Source organism: Apostichopus japonicus, chromosome 17 (genome assembly GCF_037975245.1).
Source record: "Apostichopus japonicus isolate 1M-3 chromosome 17, ASM3797524v1, whole genome shotgun sequence".
NCBI classification, from domain to species: Eukaryota; Metazoa; Echinodermata; class Holothuroidea; order Aspidochirotida; family Stichopodidae; genus Apostichopus; species Apostichopus japonicus.
The window spans coordinates 30,180,710-30,199,488 of NC_092577.1; the positions used below are offsets into that span (position 1 = coordinate 30,180,710).

General features: G+C 34.9%; 1 protein-coding gene across 3 annotated transcripts in view; it reads right to left on the reverse strand.

Annotated features, from left to right (window-relative positions):
• Window positions 1-18,779, reverse strand: part of LOC139984800 (potassium voltage-gated channel subfamily KQT member 1-like) — a 221,165-nt gene that overhangs the window by 55,727 nt on the left and 146,659 nt on the right. The gene's annotated exons all lie outside the window — the stretch shown is intronic.

Below are 18,779 nucleotides of genomic sequence, written 5' to 3' on the forward strand. Positions count from 1 at the left end.
AGTTAAGTTATAATTGAGCAAAGTCGTAAAACTGATCGTTTGTCGTTTTATCAATTTTTTGTTGCCAGTTTTTCTTCCGTAGAGTAATATGATAAAACAGCGAGAATCGGAAATGTTCAAAAGCTGATAATTATTCCCCTTTGTGAACTCGAAATGAAACTTGATGAAAGTGATATGGGAAGCACAGAACACTGGTTTACAACTTGAGTGAATCATGCATGTGAGTGTTTACAAAGCTATTTGTATGTAGCAGTGGAACCTGGTAGGCTTATTACGCTTTAGGTGAATGTGGTGGGACTGGTGAAGGCTTATTACTCTGTGAAGTGAAACACTGTTTATATAATATTTGCGTACTCAAAAATTAAGACTCAAATAGGAAACACTGTTAACATATTGAAAGTGGATTTAATTTTGTGATTTAACCCTGTTTTGTAACTACGTTGTGTAACTAAAGCTGGATACATGCATTGTAAGTGAACTATACTTAATGCACAGTAAAATAGTGTAATGTAATTTGTGTGAATTTGAGCAGTACTATTTTTATAACAAAGGTGAAGTATGTGCAAAAATATGTATGTGACTTAGGTATTAATTGAAACACTATTTCTGTAATTTAGGTATTAAGTGAAACACTATTTAGGTATTAAGTGAAACACTATTTATGTAAATTAGGTATTAAATGAAACAATATTTATGTAATTTAGGAATTATTTGAAACACTATTTATGTAATTGAGGTATCAAGTGAAACACTAATTATATTACTTCGGTAAAGTGAAATACTGTTTATGTAACTTAAATAAAGTGAAACAGTATATTTAGGCATTACGGTAACTAATTTATGTACTAAGTGAAACACTATTTATGTAATATAGGTAAAGTGAAACACTATTTATGTAATTTAGGTATTAAGTGAAACACTATATGTAATTAAGGTAAAGTGAAATACTGTTTATGTAACTTAAATAAAGTGAAACAGTAATTAGGCATTAAAGTGAAACACTATTTATGTACTACATGAAACACTATTTATGTAATTTAGTTATTAAGTAAGACACTATTTATTGTAACTTTGGTAAAGTGAAACACTATTTATGTAATTTAGGTATTAAGTGAAACACTATTTATGTAATTTAGGTATTAAAGTAAAACACTATTTATGTAAATTAGGTGTTGGGCAACGCTTTGATATAAGATATATAATGAAGTGTAACTTGTCATATTGACTTTGGAGAACACGAGCAATCTATCATCTCTATCTCTGTGAAGATACAGGTTCAGAAACATCCATTCAAAGAAGGTTCTTTTTTTAAATTCTTTTTAACAATAATCGGTTCTTTTTTTATCCTTTTTAACAGTAATCGACCCTTGTACCTAAACATACCTTCCTGGTAAGACATATTATTATTATTATTATCAAAATAAATCTGACATTTTACTGCCTTTAAGGATAAGCTCAAGTTTGAAAACAAAGAAAGTAAATAGAAGAGATATATATATAGCAAAGTAGGACTAAGTTAAGATCTTACCTTGTAGAAAGAAGAGCCTTTCGGGCAAGATTAATTTTGTTGGTATCCATTAAAGAAACTTCAACTTTAAATTAAGTCAACACCCAACAGACAAATTGATAATGTAGAAAAGGAAAGACTTCAAAAATCTGAAATGTCAAAAAATCTGAAAAGCGCAGAGGGACGTGAAAGATGAAATGAGCGAGAGAAAAAGGATTTTGCGACCATCGACGATTTCAAATAATACATCAACGGTTACAGGCCTTTAAAAGACTTTGGGAACTCGAAAGCTTTTTGTAGATCAAAGCTCTCAACGCTAAGATACCCTGAGTTAATCATTTATTGTTTCTATTTAAAGGATATCGTGAAAACTGCGGGGAGAGTGAGAGATAGATAGAGAGAGAAAGAAAGAAGGCAAGCCGATAGATATCGAGGGAAGCGTATAATTTAGTTCTTGCAAACGTTGATGAAATAAAAGTTCAAAAATATCCGTAAGCTATTTGAAGATAACAAACAACAAGGTTTTTCCGACTGCGGGACAGCCCCAGAAGACTGTGTTGGCACGGATAATTATTTGAGGAACGGACTCACCCCAGCGGGGAGGTAGATCAATTATAAAGAAAAAAATTTGCATTATGACTTTAATAAATAATACATATTCGCGTCATGTATGAGTTGCTCATTACGTCAAATTATTAGTGACTGCTAAACACAAGAAGGAACATACGACCCCCACAACTTAAAATCGCACTATTTTTGGTCTTTACTTTTTGGTCAATTTTTGTTAGAATCGAATAACTGAATTCTCTCTTCATAATGTACTAATGTTAAGTTCAATTACCTCGCTGACTCTATATGTATTAGATAAACACTGTGCAGCTCTGAGACTTTATAGGATCCCTATCAAAAAACAAAAGCAAAAATAGGATCGGGGGGGCGGGCAAAAGTTTCTTAAATTCTCTTTCTTGACTTGGAAAGTTCATATACATATATATATCTTGTAGAACTTTGCCAAATATTAAACATAGTACAAAACTAAAACTTTAAGATTCATCATTTAACTCATCAGGTTATAATGTCAATACTGAGTTGTACGTATAACAGTTTACTGGTTAAAACGGTGACATCCCTATGTTCCGACGTCTCTATATTCCGACGTCTCTATGTTCCGACGTCTCTATGTTCCGACAAATTGTTTGGACTCTTTTTTTGACCAAAATTTTTTCGGACCCAATTTTTTTGGGGAGACTCAATCTTTTTGGTCCCCCATTTTTCGGACCAAATTTTTTGGGGGGATTTAATTTTTGGGGCCCCAATTTTTTTGGGACCCAATTTTTTTTAGGGGGGGATTCAATTTTTTTGGACCAACATTTTTTCTGACCAACCTTTTTGGGGGACACAATTTTTTTGGACGCACCAAATTTTTTTCACGAAAAAAAGGGCCCAAAGTTTGTTATGCTTGTGTCCAAAAAAATTGTCGGAACATAGAGACGTCGGAACATAGAGACGTCGGAACATAGAGACGTCGGAACATAGAGACGTCGGAACATAGAGATGTAACCGTTAAAACAGCCTATTTAAGGCTAGGTTTATGTGACTTTTTATACAGACAGCATTAAACCATGGGCAATCCATGGCTTAAGAGACATTTGGAAGTGGGGCAAAAAGAAAGCAACATTTAGGGGGGGGGTGGGAGGGGGGCAAAGTCCACAGGTAATGGAAATTGTCACCGGAGATGACAGCGCAAGTGCGGAACACATAGCCCTTTATATGTCAGTGCGGGGTCGAGGGGACGGCAAATATAAAGCCTCTGGGGAGCCCGAGATTGGCGTAAATATTTCCATGTGTATGAGACAGCCTAGGAGTTTGAATTTCCTGTTTTCAGAATATATATATCTATTTGATATCAGTAGACAAAAATGTGGGTCGTATTTCTATGACCCCCCTGTTACAAACTTGAGATGAAAAAAGAGAAATTGGGGCATACAGTTACCTATAGAGACTTATTGTAAGTTAGATCAATATCAATATATTAAACAATATTATTGCCAACTCTAAATGGATTACAATTAAACATTTGACCAAAAAAAATAATAATAATTATCCAACAATTGGTATCTGACTAAGAAAAATTTATCAAAACAGAAACTAGGAGAGGAAGGTTAATATATATGATGCTGGGTTTGAAATATGTAACGATAGTTTTTTTCTTTTCTGTTGCTTTTCATCACATGAATAAACAAATGGATGTGTTTCATTCAATGTACATTCATTCTTTAGCAATTTTTATAAACTTCAAACAATTCTGCCACACATGTAGGTCATATTTTCTTAGACCCAAGCAACAACAAACAATGCAACTATTGTAATCCAGCGATTGGCTTGACATGTTCAATAAACTAGTCCTGCTATCAATCAATAAAAAAACATATATAAATATATATTTATATTTTTTTTTCATCAATATTTTTTTGTAACCCTCTGTGGGACTGGCTCCAAGCTTATGATTAAAGATGATCTCGTCTGGGAGCATTTTTCACATCAATTTAAAAAAAGAAAAAAGAAAATTCTGGCATCTGAAATGAAATTTGGACTCAGCGAAATCCCATCTGAATGGGGTAGAAATACGGTAAAAACACGTAAAAAGATACAGTATACCCTTTCATGTTTGAAGAAAGCCAGGGAAAGAGACACCAGTGATAGAAAATGAATTTTGTTATGTCTTTCACTTTGGAATCATTTTACATATTTCGCTTCAAATGTACTCGGTCGAGAAGGTCACCGATGATGTCAAATCATATATATCTATATATATATACGCAGGAAAATATCAAACGAAAAATATGGAAAAGATTGATGCATATTTAATGTATTAAAAAAAAGTGCATGTATGAATTAATAGTGAACTCGTTACTCGGTTTTGTGATGGATTTAAATTCGTGTGACATGAAGAGACAGCTGTTGCTAAATGTGGATATATTTCTGATTATTGAGAAAAATTTGGTAAATCAAAGCAAAAAATTGCTTGAAAGCTGGAGTTGATACTATCATATGAGCTGATGGTAATTTACTACGTCTTTATTAAGACCAATCACTCACTCACAGATTAATTGATACAGGTTTGTCATAAATTACTGGTCTCTCCGTAATTAGTACTTGTAAAAACAACTGACTTTTTTGTGTATATTACACTTAATTAATGTAACAGTTAATGGTAAAACAACAGGCTCTTAATCAAGAGACCAAAATCTAAAAACGAGGACAAAGTTCAAATTTGTTTTGGTCTGAATTAATTGCTACCTGCAGACCATATTGCATATATTCATGTACAACCGAGGCGACTCAAAAAAATTGATTTATTTTTTACCTCATTCTGCCACAAAATAGAAGACCTTCCAGTCTGAAAAGAATATAGATCTAGCTCAACATTTGGATTTTGGGATTTACTGATTTTCAATTTTTTTTTATTCCTTAGCATGAATGAAAAATAAGAAAAACATGGTATTTTCTACATGGAATCAAATTTTCTCTTAATTGTCATTTTCCATAAATTATTCATCAGCCGAGTATCTCCTCCTCATAAATTAATGATGGAGGATATAGGTGCAAATATGTAAAACAAAATAAACTGCCAAATATGATATACACAGCGGAACTTCCAGATAAAAATTCTTGTAGCACTGATGTTTAAAGGCTTAATGTCAATCTTTATAGATTATATTTAAAGTCACTGAAGTTTGATTCAGTTAGATATAAGCTGCAGTTTCTATCTATTGTGATACAGAAGGATGTGATGTACTTGTTGTATGCTGGTGAGCGGCTAAAACTGTACTACAGTAAGTACATATTACACTGTATATGCTGCTTGCATGCTGCATGCTTGTGCATATATGCCAATTACATGCACTTTGTGTGTTGCATGCTTGTATACACAGTGGCGGAGCTAGGGGTATTGGTCAGAGGGGGCGAGAATGGACTGTGGCGCTTTCGGCACTATCTAAGCGGAGCGCCACCACAGGTTGGCGCGGAGCGTACAAAATTTTTTGAGTAAAGATACTCCTTAGATCGCCGGAAATTACCCTTTCCGGGCCTTTCTAATTTGCTGATAAACGAAGAATAAATAGCCGTTAGAGCATTTTGACAGAAAATTACATCAACAAAATGTGACAAATGTCAAGAGGTAGATGAGAGCGTAATAAAAAAGTCAATAATCGCGAATAAGTAAAAAGTGGTAAAAATGCTGAAAAGGGCGCCAGCAGTCCATTTGAGTCCGTCAGGGGGGGCATTCGCCCCCCCTGACTATATGGACGCTCCGCCACTGCGTATGCATGTACATAGCCGAGAATGTATATATGCCTTCATGCTGCTTGCCTGTTTGTATTGCTCTCTATAGAGTTTGATAAAGTCTGTACGTTACAGCTCTATACAGTGATGCATATGGAATATAATGCAGTTTATACGAAACTCTATAGTTGTCTGGTTCTTTACCAAACTCTATACAGTTTTCTATACTAAGTTCAACATAGAGCTATACTCCGACAGAGCCCTACTGAGTTGCTAGAAATTAATACATACTATACGGTGCTCTATGCAAAGTTCTATACAGAGCGCTATATAGTGATGCATATGGAACTGTACATAGGCTTTCAGATACAGAGTTCTATACCAAACTCTATACAGAGCGAATATGCAGAGTTCATTACAGACCCCTAATATAGAGTTCTATACAATTCAGTTCTATACAAAGTTCTATAGGGCCTACACAATTGATTAAATAGACTGCTGTACTCTATATATAGAGCTACATAGATAGAGATCTATAGAAAAGCTCTATATACAGAGGCATATATGCAGACTTTCTATACAGAGTATTTATACATATATAGAGCTCAATATAAAGGTCCAAACAGTGCTTTATATATAGAGCTGTATATACGCATATCTCTACATGTAGCAATATGCAGAGCAATCTCTCTCTCTCTATATATATATATATGTTTATATAAATACCCATTCAGTTTATGCTCAATTTTGCACAGCCTTGTAGAGCTATACATAGCTGATACAGAGTTAAACATGTATATAGAGAAAGTAATGTACATACAAAGTTACACATAGAGCTGTCTGCAATGTCTTCTTTGGTACACTAGTAGTTTATAGTTTTATCTGTTTCTTCTACATGGAGCATATTTGCAGAGCTCTCTGTATATATCTACATAGACACAGATCTACTGTATATCCAGTCAGTTTATGCTCAATTTTGCACAGCCTTGTAGAGTAGTCTATAGGTTTATCTGTTTTTCCTTGAATATTTCTCACCTTTATGCATACATATATATAGAATATATACTACTTGTTCTAACGTTAATGCTATGCTGTAAAATGTAGCCTGCTGAACTGTTCGTTAAGAATTAGCCGAGTCCCTAAAGCTGGCCTCAAAAACTACTTATATCCTCCGCAAAAACCTTAAAAAGAATCCATCCATCCAATTTACTGAGGTACATAATATCAACAGACAAGAAGTAGTATGAATAATGTAACACTTGTACAATAGATGTGTGTAGGCCTATATATCTTATATCGCAGTAACAAAACCCCAAGGTTGGGAGGGAGAGGGGTGGCAGTAGCTAGCTAGGGCAGGGGGATGGAGAAATTTATCCCCATTTGGTGAAAACCAAGTTGATGTTCCAGGATTGAAAACTCTGTGAAAAACCCTTAGGTTTACCTCCTTCAAGGTGTATTTCAGATGAAAAATTCACATTTGACTGATTAAATTTGGATTTTGGTGATTCAAGCTTTGCGTTTAAATTCCTACGTATAGTTTTTGAGATATTAACACGATAGGAAGTTGACACGTTATGTACCCAAAGTGAACTTGAAAGCAAGCAGTTGTGATGTCATAGAAGCACACTGAGAAATTGCTTTTTTGTCCTAAAAAAATTTACATCCAATTTCCTAAGTACTATAAATTTGGAATGTAATCTCAATATGAACGACACTTGTATGTATTTGTATGTATGTAGCGACTTCAAACATCGACGACATATATTTAACTCCACATCCACCTTTGGTTTTAAACTTAGCAAGTCCAAATCTTAAGCAAATCCAAGATCAAAGCAATAAAGTGAAAATTGTAGAGAAAGAAAAATAATTTTGTTGTCGGTGTGCAACTATGAAATCACACCTATTTGTTCTTCAAGTAAACTATGGTATGATTTCTGTGAGAATGTAAATTTTTAGGAATTGCATGCCAATTTTTATTTGTTTAATAATTGTAGATGTTTATGTGGAATTTGTTCCTTTTTCAGTCAAAATGTCCTCTAAATTACCCTTCCATGGTAGATCTAGAAGGATGCGGGGGCAGGAGGGGGGAGTAGAGAGGGAGGAGTCTCAGGTGTGGGCTTTGGGAATACAATTATTAATGTTAAAACGCAGTAGGTTGAAAGTATATGAGAAAGCGCATTATAATTTGCAACCTGGTCCATGTACCTTCATTGAACCATTTGATGCCCGTTAAATTAAAATCTGCTGACACCACCTGATGGCACAAAATGAGTTTTAACAACAGAATTAAGAAGATATTTATTTGAGCCAAGTAAGATTATAGAACACACACGTGACTTCACAAATTACTGATGAGAAATGAAGGCTGATTCGTCTGCTGATGAAAAATTGATCACAACGTAGTCAACTTTGCGCCCTCAAACAAAGAGGCTGGCCACCCCTCCCCTAAGACCTCTTTCCCCCCCCCTCCACCCTCCATGTACAAATTCATCCAAAATTGTTAAGGATGAAAATTCTACACCCAGGCTATATTCTAGGTAGAAAGGCCTATTAGTTTATAAATACCACTTCAAATTTTGAAAACCAGTTCATTTTCATTCGTGGCATGAAAGAATTTTTTCATCATCATGCTTAATGTAGGATAACGCCAAACATTCAGAAAGCAAAATAAGAATAAGTTGAATCTTTCAGTCTGTAAAAGGCCCCTTGAATAGGAAAAACAAAGAAATCAACCACACTTGAACAAAAATATAAAAAAATTTCCACGACTTTCCATAGGAATTGCTGCCCGAGTTTTAATTAAGATTAAGCCTTTCTTTTCTGTTCTTTCTTTTTCATCTTTACGTGACTGTTAAAGACCTGTTACTGACAAACATAGAAACCTTCTTCCTTAATTGATTTGTAATTAATATTCTATTTTAGCTTTTACATTATACAATAAAATAAAGGAGAAATCTGGACCGAATTCTATTTTTAAATCATTGGTAAACTAATGTACACATGAATACATGCACATCTCCGAAGTAATCACTTAAACTGTAATCGAGAGTGTATGGTACGAGAGACGAACCAACGACAGATACGAGTCATGATCAGGCCTAGAAGCGAAGTTTGACGTTGCCCCCGGTAACGAAGAAGTAGGTAAGCATGAAACATATAGCTTCTAAGAGCAATCGTCAGTAAGCACACTCAACGATATATTCATACATTCATAGAGTCAATGTCATTCCGTGGAAGTATACAATTCCAGTTTAAAGCCTTACATGTTGAAGACGCCAATGTTAATGGTTTCCATGGAGACCTACAATTTGTAGCTTACAAATTTTCCCCAAATATATTGATGCAAAAGTTTACCTAAATTGTCTTGGTTAAAAAAAATAAAACACAATAAAGTGGGCGAACTTGTGTTCATATAGTCGGAGGCTAACTATATTTATAGAACTATTTTGTGTACATAATTGTATGTCTGCTATACCTTCCCTCCTCCCCCTGCCCCCACTGATCCAAACCACACCCCATCTCCCCTACTGGGGACCCCTGTATCAAGCAATGGTATGGCATTGCTCTATATCTTAGCTGTATGGATGAATAAATTGTAAATTAGTCAAACTTGGCTGTCCTGAAAAATGATATCAATAAACCAATAGTTTAATATCTGGGTATATCATAGCACTAATCTTTTTATTACGTCAGAATTTATTTATTATTATTATTTTTTCATTATTGGGGTACTTTTTCAATGTTATACCATATGACAAATTCAAACATTGAATTTTTCCCAGCCGACTAAAATCCTACATATATTTTACCTTTATGATGAAGTTTCTGCAAAGTGCAAAAGTCCTATGCATCCTTTCTCTTGCAATATGGATAAATGTCTAAAAACAATTACCACTAATTTGTTGAAATCCTTCATAAGGTCATTGAAATATCCGAATAGTAAACTCCTGATGGACTGAATATATTGCAATTTGAGAAGACAACCAAAATAATTTGGAAACTGAACAAAACCCATCGAGCTTTCGGGTTGAATACCTTTACTAGCGACTGAAATGTCATACACAGGGTCGGTCTCTGTACTATGTGTGAAGTGTAAGGACGTTATGACAGGTGGGCCTTTATTGATTGACACATTGTCTGGATTCAGCATCTGTGTATGCTGTTTAGTAATATGCACAAAGACCTACAATGGTACACAATTAAGTTTTGGTAATTTATATGGTGTTAAATTGCAATTAATCAACTATAAAAATATATATAAAAAAATTGTAGTTACCTTATAGGGAATTGAGGGAACATACTATATGGTACATAAATTATTTAAGCAAATTTCAGGAGACGGAATTAAATTTGCCTGAAGGTACAGAAGCAGAGGCCCACATGTTCACCCCTTCTTTGATCAATATGCATCAATTCCCACTGTATAAGAAGTGAAGTGAATTGTATATTTTTATTCCTTCTCTCATCATAGGGGCCTGGGAGGGAGAGGCAGGGAGAAGTACTTTCAACACATTAATTTAACATGTACAATGTTCATACTTTCTTTGATCAATATGCATGAGTTCCAACATGAATATGCAATGAGTTCCAATATGACCACAGCCAATCCTCACGTGACAGTTACTTCTCAAGAGAACCCTTTTGTACACAGTGAAAAAAGTTGAGGTCTTGGTGATGACTACATGAACATCATACAAAGTATGAAGTGAATTGCATATTTTTTATTCATTCTCTCACCTTGGGGGCCGGAGAGGAGGCGGGAGAATTAGTTTCAACAACTTTCATCAAACATGTGCAAACATTCATACTTTCTCTGATCAATATGAATGAGTTCCCATGAGTTCCAACATGCATATATGCAGTGAGTTCCTATGACTACATGAATATGCAATGAGTTTACATATTACCATATGAAAATATTATTAATTGGTTCATTGCCTCCATGTCACCTACCCTATCTTCTGCATTCTACCTAAATTAACCATACCAGAGATGGATAAATTGGGTTTGATCACCTGTCAAAATCCATTTCCATGGTAACACGTTGAAATAATTTCTGTTAATTCCTTAACTGGAATATAAGTTACTCCTCGAGAAAGCATCGACTAAACTTGTTACTTGAACATGCCACTGCATTTAGTATGGACTAATACTGACTGCCTCCATAAACCAGCTCTGAGGATGTGCAGCTTAAAAACAAACACTGTTATGTGATAGACACACCTGATATAATTTCATGTAACTCTTACACTTCACAAAATTTTACATTTAACATGTAATTCTCGTTACACTGAATTTAATTTTGCACTGTATTTCACATTGGACTGTATTTCACATTTTTATATCACAATTTTTTCATGTATTTCTACCAGTATATTCCATGTTACACTGTATTTAATTTTGCACTGTATTTCATGTCACACTGTATTTCATGTTGGTTTTTACTTCACGTCACTGTTTTTCATGTAATTCTAACACTGTGTTTCATATGTTACACTGTATTTAATTTTGTACTGTATTTCATGTTACACTGTATTTCATGTTGGACTGTATTTTATGTCACTGTTCTTCATGTAATACTAGCACTGTATTTCACGTTACACTGTATTTCACGTCAGACTGTATTTTACATCACTGATTTTCATGTAATTCTAACACTGTGTTTCATATGTTACACCATATTTCATTCATTTGCACTGTATTTTTATGTCAGGCACTACCACATAAAGTACCCTTCATAGTGGTAAATTTACTTGTCCACAGACATCACCATGGTAACCGTGCCAAAGCCAGTGTTTTAAAACACCTATATTATAATCTCCATTAAGTAAGAATGTAATTTACACACTGTAGCCCATTAGTCAAAAACATTAAGAAACAAACTGTATCAAACATTGAGAAAGCCTGGCTCTTTTATTTACCCGAGCATTGCACAGCTTCAGGAGTGTATTACACTCTCGAAAGCTCATAAGCCAGGTTTTTTGATCCACGTCGCAATCTCTCCGCTCCGTGGAGTCGACGTTTTATCGTAAGGATTATGTCCACCGTGTGATACCAGACAGGATCACATGTGTGATTAATGCAAATCATGTAAGGAATAGTCGAGACCAGGTGCAATCGGTGTCAATGCATTCTCGTGCCCTGACTGTTATTAGATTACGTCGCAGTTCACTGGCGTTTCCCTTGCCGCTACGTACACACCTTTACAAATTAACCAGCTGTGATGTATCTACGGTGCTGTGATTGACAATCGAGGAGATATAGAGAATAAATAAAGTGAACTGCCAATCATATTCGTTCCTGATATTCGCAGGGGTACACGCGAGTAACGGATGACAACATAGATCGGTTTCTTATGTTAGGGAGATTGCAACATCAGTATAAACAAATTTTTTTATTTGAATCGATAAACCATACGTCATTCTTTCTCTTATCTCGATAGAGACTGTGACCCAGTGCATTATGGGTCATAAATGCTTTGATATCTAAACTTATCAATGGAGCCGGACCTTAATTAATACATCAATAAACCGAGACTCGATCGTACGGTAGCGCAACTCCACCATAGACGACAGACTGACACATCATCTAGGAATTTTTACCTTGGGATGAAAATTTAAAATGATTCGAGATGATGTTGATTTTGTCTTATCGATCTTTTGAGCTAGCTCAGGTCATCATGCATAATCATATTTGTTAAGTTGCAGTATAAAGACCACACACTATACACGCCCCCACCTTATCATAACTGAGGTTACACACTGTCCAAATATATATAGTATATATATATATATAGCCGGTGCCTTCCAATCATAAGGTCCCCAGTTCGAGTCACTCCAATTAAGATTAATGTATGTCGTCCAGTTACAGAGTTGTTGACAATTGACAATTCATAATCATGGACGTTAAATATGAATCTAAGAGACTGACTTCGGTCAGTTTGCTGCTTTGATAAGCCAATGAGGCTTCTTCATAAATACATAGTAAAATTGTTTGTAAAAACATATATAGCATGCATCAATAGAGCATAGGTTTCATCCATGTATGTTTGGGGAAGAAGCTCAGACTACATTTCCACCCTTGTTTTGCTATAGGGAAATTGAATTATAAGCCAACATGTTATAAAGTTTCTGAAAGCAAAACAGATTTCACGAAACAAAATCTCTCCTCCATTGTATAGTAATAAACTAGATATGATATGAAAACATATGCATGTCAAATTTCCAGATGGATCTAACTTTTCTTGAAATTGGAACGGTGTCCCCACAACGACTGGTAAGGAATTTCAGTTAGTAAGTTTAAAGGGGCACATGTATAGCAGTTTAAATGCTTTTGAAGGAATTAAATTTATATGGTTGATGGATGTCACATGAGGGTCGAAGAAATGTGGACTCCTCTTGTATCTCAATGAATCACTGTAATATAATTTTCTGATATAAATATAGTTTAATGACTGCAGAATTAAAACAAAAGAAAACAAATTGTGATGGTAATATACCCACTCAAGTATAAAATTGAATTACTTATACTTACGACCTCTATTGAGAGGTCACCCTGATAGTTAACGACAGAAACTCTACATTCAATGCAATGAAAGGCTAGACAAATTGCATTACACTGCCCCTCTCCCTATCCCTTCTCCCTATAAACCCACCCCCTCTACCATCCCTTTCGGAGATACTGAAAAAAAATCGGTCTGGATTTGGTGTTTGTGTGGTCTACATGGACACATACTAAAACATATGCCATTTTATAATTTTCATTCAGCCTCTGAAGAAGATCCTGCTAGAATCGAAACGTCAGGCCCTCTTACACATTTGATAAATGGACACATACCTATAGCATATGCCATGTTATAATTCTCATCAGCCTCTGAAGATCCTGCTAGAATCGAATTGTCAGGTCCTCTAACTTTTACACATTTTATAATTCAGTGATGAATCAAGACAGCATGACACGCAGGCGTGAAATTATACCTATGATGAAGACACCTCTCTTTATAGTAGTCTGCATGAACAAGGGCAAAAAAGGATTGGAGGGGGGGGGTTGAGGTTAATTTACTGGGACCATAGAAAAAAACATGTAAATTTATTCTTTGTACCGGCCACTCTCAAGACAATTTACTGGTAAAGTTTCTAGCAGGAAAAGAGTTAATTTTTTCTACATTCACGTTACATGTTTAGATTCATCTTCAGATTTTAATTTAGCCCCGCTCTTAAAATTTGTTCGGGTTACGTATCAGTTTTTCTGAACGGAAACGTCAGAATGTGTCGAGAAGCTCTCGTGGATTCATATCTCCCTGCAAGTTTAAATCATTTCTTTTCTTAGACAGGAACGGATCAGCTTACAACCAGAGATATTTGAAGGGAAAAAAAAAATCAAAATCCATAGCTATACAGAAATTATGTTTAGAGGCAAAATTGATATTATTTTTAGCTCGATTAGAAAAAAAAGAAGAGAAATTGAGAACTTATCGATGTTTTGTCGAGGCCGTATAGGTTAAGTGCCGATAGAAAGCCGACGCAGCTAAAATGTCTCGCATTATGAGATAAACTCTATCTCACTGTGCAGCAAAAGGATTTTTCCTGTATTTCACTCACTTTCCGACGATTGTTCAAGGATAGCAAAATATTCCATACATTGAGTCAAACAAACCTTATTACAGAAGGAAAATAAAAGACATTTAGTGAACGATTCATATACTCATCAAAGGTATTTTCAGTAACTTTTGGGATAATGTCCAATTTATAATAGAAACTTTCAATAACTGTTCAAATATTCCCAACCCCCCCCCCCCAAATTTTTTTTTTTAACTGGTATTGTTACTAATATGAAAGGGTTATGCCAACATTTTGAATTCAGAATGTCTAATTATTAAAGGCAAGTGTTGCAAGTTGCACTTACGAAACAACATATGACCCTCCCCTTCCCCTCCCCCCGCACATTCTGTATTTATCATCCAAAAATTCATAAGAATGTCATCTAGAATATGTCAACAAATAAAATATATTAGTTTGAATTAAAAGCAAATCACCCAGATGGGACAATTTTTTCTATGCTGTAGTGTCAGGTCTCGCTTCAGTACACTCGTATTGTCAGTACGAGCAGTATGAATATCATGTTTCTATCTGATCAAGGTTAGGAACTGTTTGTACTGACAATACCAGTGCTTTGAGAGCATGATATTGGAGTACAGTTTATAGAGGTATTAGCATTAGGAAATTGTCCCAACTGGCTGAACAAATTTATCAGGTCATGCATATTCAAACAACAAATTTATCAGGTATTGCATATTCATACAACAACTCCTTCAGTACCATTAATTATAACAACAACAAACAATTCCAACAAATCATGAACACTTACATTTTGAAGAGAAAAACAAACTCAGAAAAGCACTAGCCCACAAGTTACTTTTTCATTTGGCGCATGAAATTACATTTTTTATCTCCTGCCATTGCTAATACATTGCTGTGTCTATAACACTAAGCTATCATATTATTTACCTATAGGCTGCTTTATGAGAGGGGGGGGGGGCACAGCTTTTGTACACATTGACTTGAAATATGTATTATGCATAATCACATAAGTCAACCAATTTTTTCTTTGAATTCCCACAGGGCAAAAACCTAAATAAAAGTTTCAAAAGCAATAACTTTGATATGGAGGAACCTAGTCACAGGGTTACTCTAAGCACTGTGTTCTCATTCGGAAGACAATGATGCTTAAAAGAATAGAATAATGGACACGGAAAGTAAAAAGACATTCATAGCACTTCTGGGTTTTCTTCAAAGGGTGGGGTTTGGGGGGGGTGGAGGGAGGTGGCGGAAGAGGAGAATACTTTTATTATATATATATATATATATATTTATATCTATACTGGTTATTTAAGCAACATTGGAGATGCTTCTAACTTCTGCCAATTATAGTACATCTCTTTCATGAATTAGTTGTTTCTCAATTCTGATTGTGAAAAAAAAAGTACAAAATTTCAGTATTTTGGGTTAAAATGCTTATTTGGTTATGCACCTACAGTTATATATATATATATCTATCAGCATCTGAGAGGAAACATTTGTAACATTATGGAGGAGAATCACTTTAAAATTTGTATTTCGTTCGGGGATAAATATGATTTATGTTTTCATCTTTGAGAATATAGAATTTGATCTCTCTGAATTCTGTAATTCTCACTAGATATGTTGTTTAGTTACAGGAAATGAGAGTCTGGAATGAAGAATGAACTGAAGCAGTGAAAATAAGTCATTATGGTTGGAAAGACTTGAAAATATAACCCGCAAAGAAATGAAGTATTCGATCGTAATGCCAACCGAATGACTTTCTTAGATATGATTGGTGCATTTGTCATAATTTTCAATCCCGCCGATTTATAAGGGCATTGACACAGAGTTGACGAGGCAAAAAATACATACATCATAGAAAAATAAAAAAGAAAGCTAAGAATAGGACGATACTATATATGTGTGATGTCTTGAAACTTTTCTGTGTTAATGTCGTTGTAAAAAAACTGAAACAAAGATGTAGGGCCAGTGAAATAACTGTAATAACAAATTGTATATTCTCCAATAATTGGACATTTTAGTGATATTAATTGAGAGAACAAACAACGCATAAAAAAAATGTCAGAATTTAATATGTAATTTAAATTTGAAAGAGGCATTATGTCCCTGTCTGTGTCTGTGTCTTAATTGTTCGTAAAACACCGCAACAGGAGAACGATTTGCAAACCCGGTTTCATGATCATAATTCATATTACGGTGACATTTTTGGAAAATTATTTTCTGAATAGTTTGAAAGGAGATTATGTGTAAAACCCGACCAACGACACTGAATGTGAGATGTCTCGAAAGCTTTGTCTGTATGATGGTCACTGTAAATACAGATGTGATGGAGTTATCACTGTCATGAACCCCAAGACAGCTCAGAAACTGTGTTTATCCATTTAGGAGATAACACAGACTTGGTCAAGTCTAAATATGACATCATCGAACCACATATATATGGTTCAAATTGTGTCATAAATTTATTACAATGTTCAGGAAGCTTTGTTTTGCAAAATGCTGACTCTAAAATATTGAACTTCCTGTAAAAGAATATAATCTAATGATAATGACAATAATTTTCATCATCTACAATTCTACCACGAAAGTATTTATTTTAAAAATGCAAAAACAAATCAGGTTTCAGATAGGGGGGGCACTTGTGCATCTATGACATCACAGATTTACAAAATGACACCCCACAGACAAAACTTTCAACCAGCTAGGTACATTCCCCTAAGCAGAGAAAGCTGTGGTTTGGGGATTTCAGCTGTTAATCACAATTCAAGGGTCTCTCTCATATTTGCTAAAGATGATAGTTGTTGGGTTTGTGTCTTGATTTATTTTCAAGCAGTAGTTTGCGTCCTTTTCTGTGGTTTATCTTTACATCACTGATTCCTGGATGCCATAACGACATACGTAACTAGCTTATCTATTCAAATCTTACTTCAAATGGTGGCATAAAAGTCGAAACATTTACAACTTTCAACTTTTTCTCGAAGGATATTTTCCGATGCGATCCAAATAAACCTCGCCCATAATATGAATATTTAAAAGCTACGAACGTCAATGGCCAATACGTAATACAACACCCTGCTTGATTTGTGTAGATTGTCTATGGCAGTTGTACCAGGGAGCTGTTAGAGTCCAGCTCGCTGGTTGTACCAAGTTTCGACGTTTTGAATCGATTTTTAGCAACGGCTCATATTAACTAAACCTGCATTTCTGATTGGTTGAATTCAAACTAGTGGGTTGGGGGAACTGTATGTGATTAATATGGAATGTGTAATTTGTCGGTGGACACTTTTCTCATTATCTGCAATGTCCTTAATTACTCGCCAATTAACACTTTTGGCAGGGAAAAAACTTGGCTAATATCTTAGTTTGCTGTTTTGTGATTGATATATAGATGTAAAAAACTTGATGGACTTTTCACATTAGTGGAAAACGGCGACAAAACGCAAAATGCTGCTTTAAGATATAATATTACCTATGACACAGATACTAAACAAAGGAACAACCATACTTAGACTAGACAGAACATATTTTTCTTCCCAATTCATCATATTTTCCCATAATTCTGGTCTTGTCTTATGAAACAGCCAAATTTTACAAAAGCTCATGGGTTTATTATAATATGCTTTGCCCATATATATACACCCTTAAGAATTCTAAATGGCACTAGTACATATAACCAAAATCCAGTGTTGTTTCTCCTTTCCTAAAATGCTATTAAACTAATAACTTTGGGTAATAAACTGCGATCCTTCGCTGTCCTGAACCGGCGTGGACATTTTAATGTCCGGGTGAAGTGTCGATCTTAAAGAGCTTTCATCCCACTACTGTGATAATTCGACGGTCTCATTTAGTAATGCTGAGATAAACGAGTGGTCGACTATCAGAGCTGTACCACTCACTCCAGGGGGGACTGATTCGAGAGTGTACATGACAATAAACGTTTAGCTCTGGGGGCAATTTACTTCTCCTTTTAAGGGTTTAGCTATTCAAAACGATGCGAGGTTTATAAGCAAATAACCTACTGAATATTCGTTACTCTTGATTGCTTTGTTTCGCGATCTAGCGACAAAAAGATAACATCTGTTTTTGTGTTTACGATTGATAGCCGATCGTCTGTCTCCAGGGGCTGAAACTGGAATAATTCTACGGTTTTTTACTAAGTGGTCGAGAGAGACACTTAAAACTAAATCTTCTGTCTCTCTGTTGCGTGCGCGAAAAAAAAGGTGTTAAAATTCCATCATTATTTTTCAAAACAAATATGATGGAATTTTTACCCTTTAGGTGTGCATCGTTTAAATATCAGATATACAGATTCACATCTCTTAAATAATCCTTACATAATCTTATTTTTCTGTGGATCGATGTAACCAATTATATCATCCTAAACGTTCCGGTGTCTTGAATGAAGA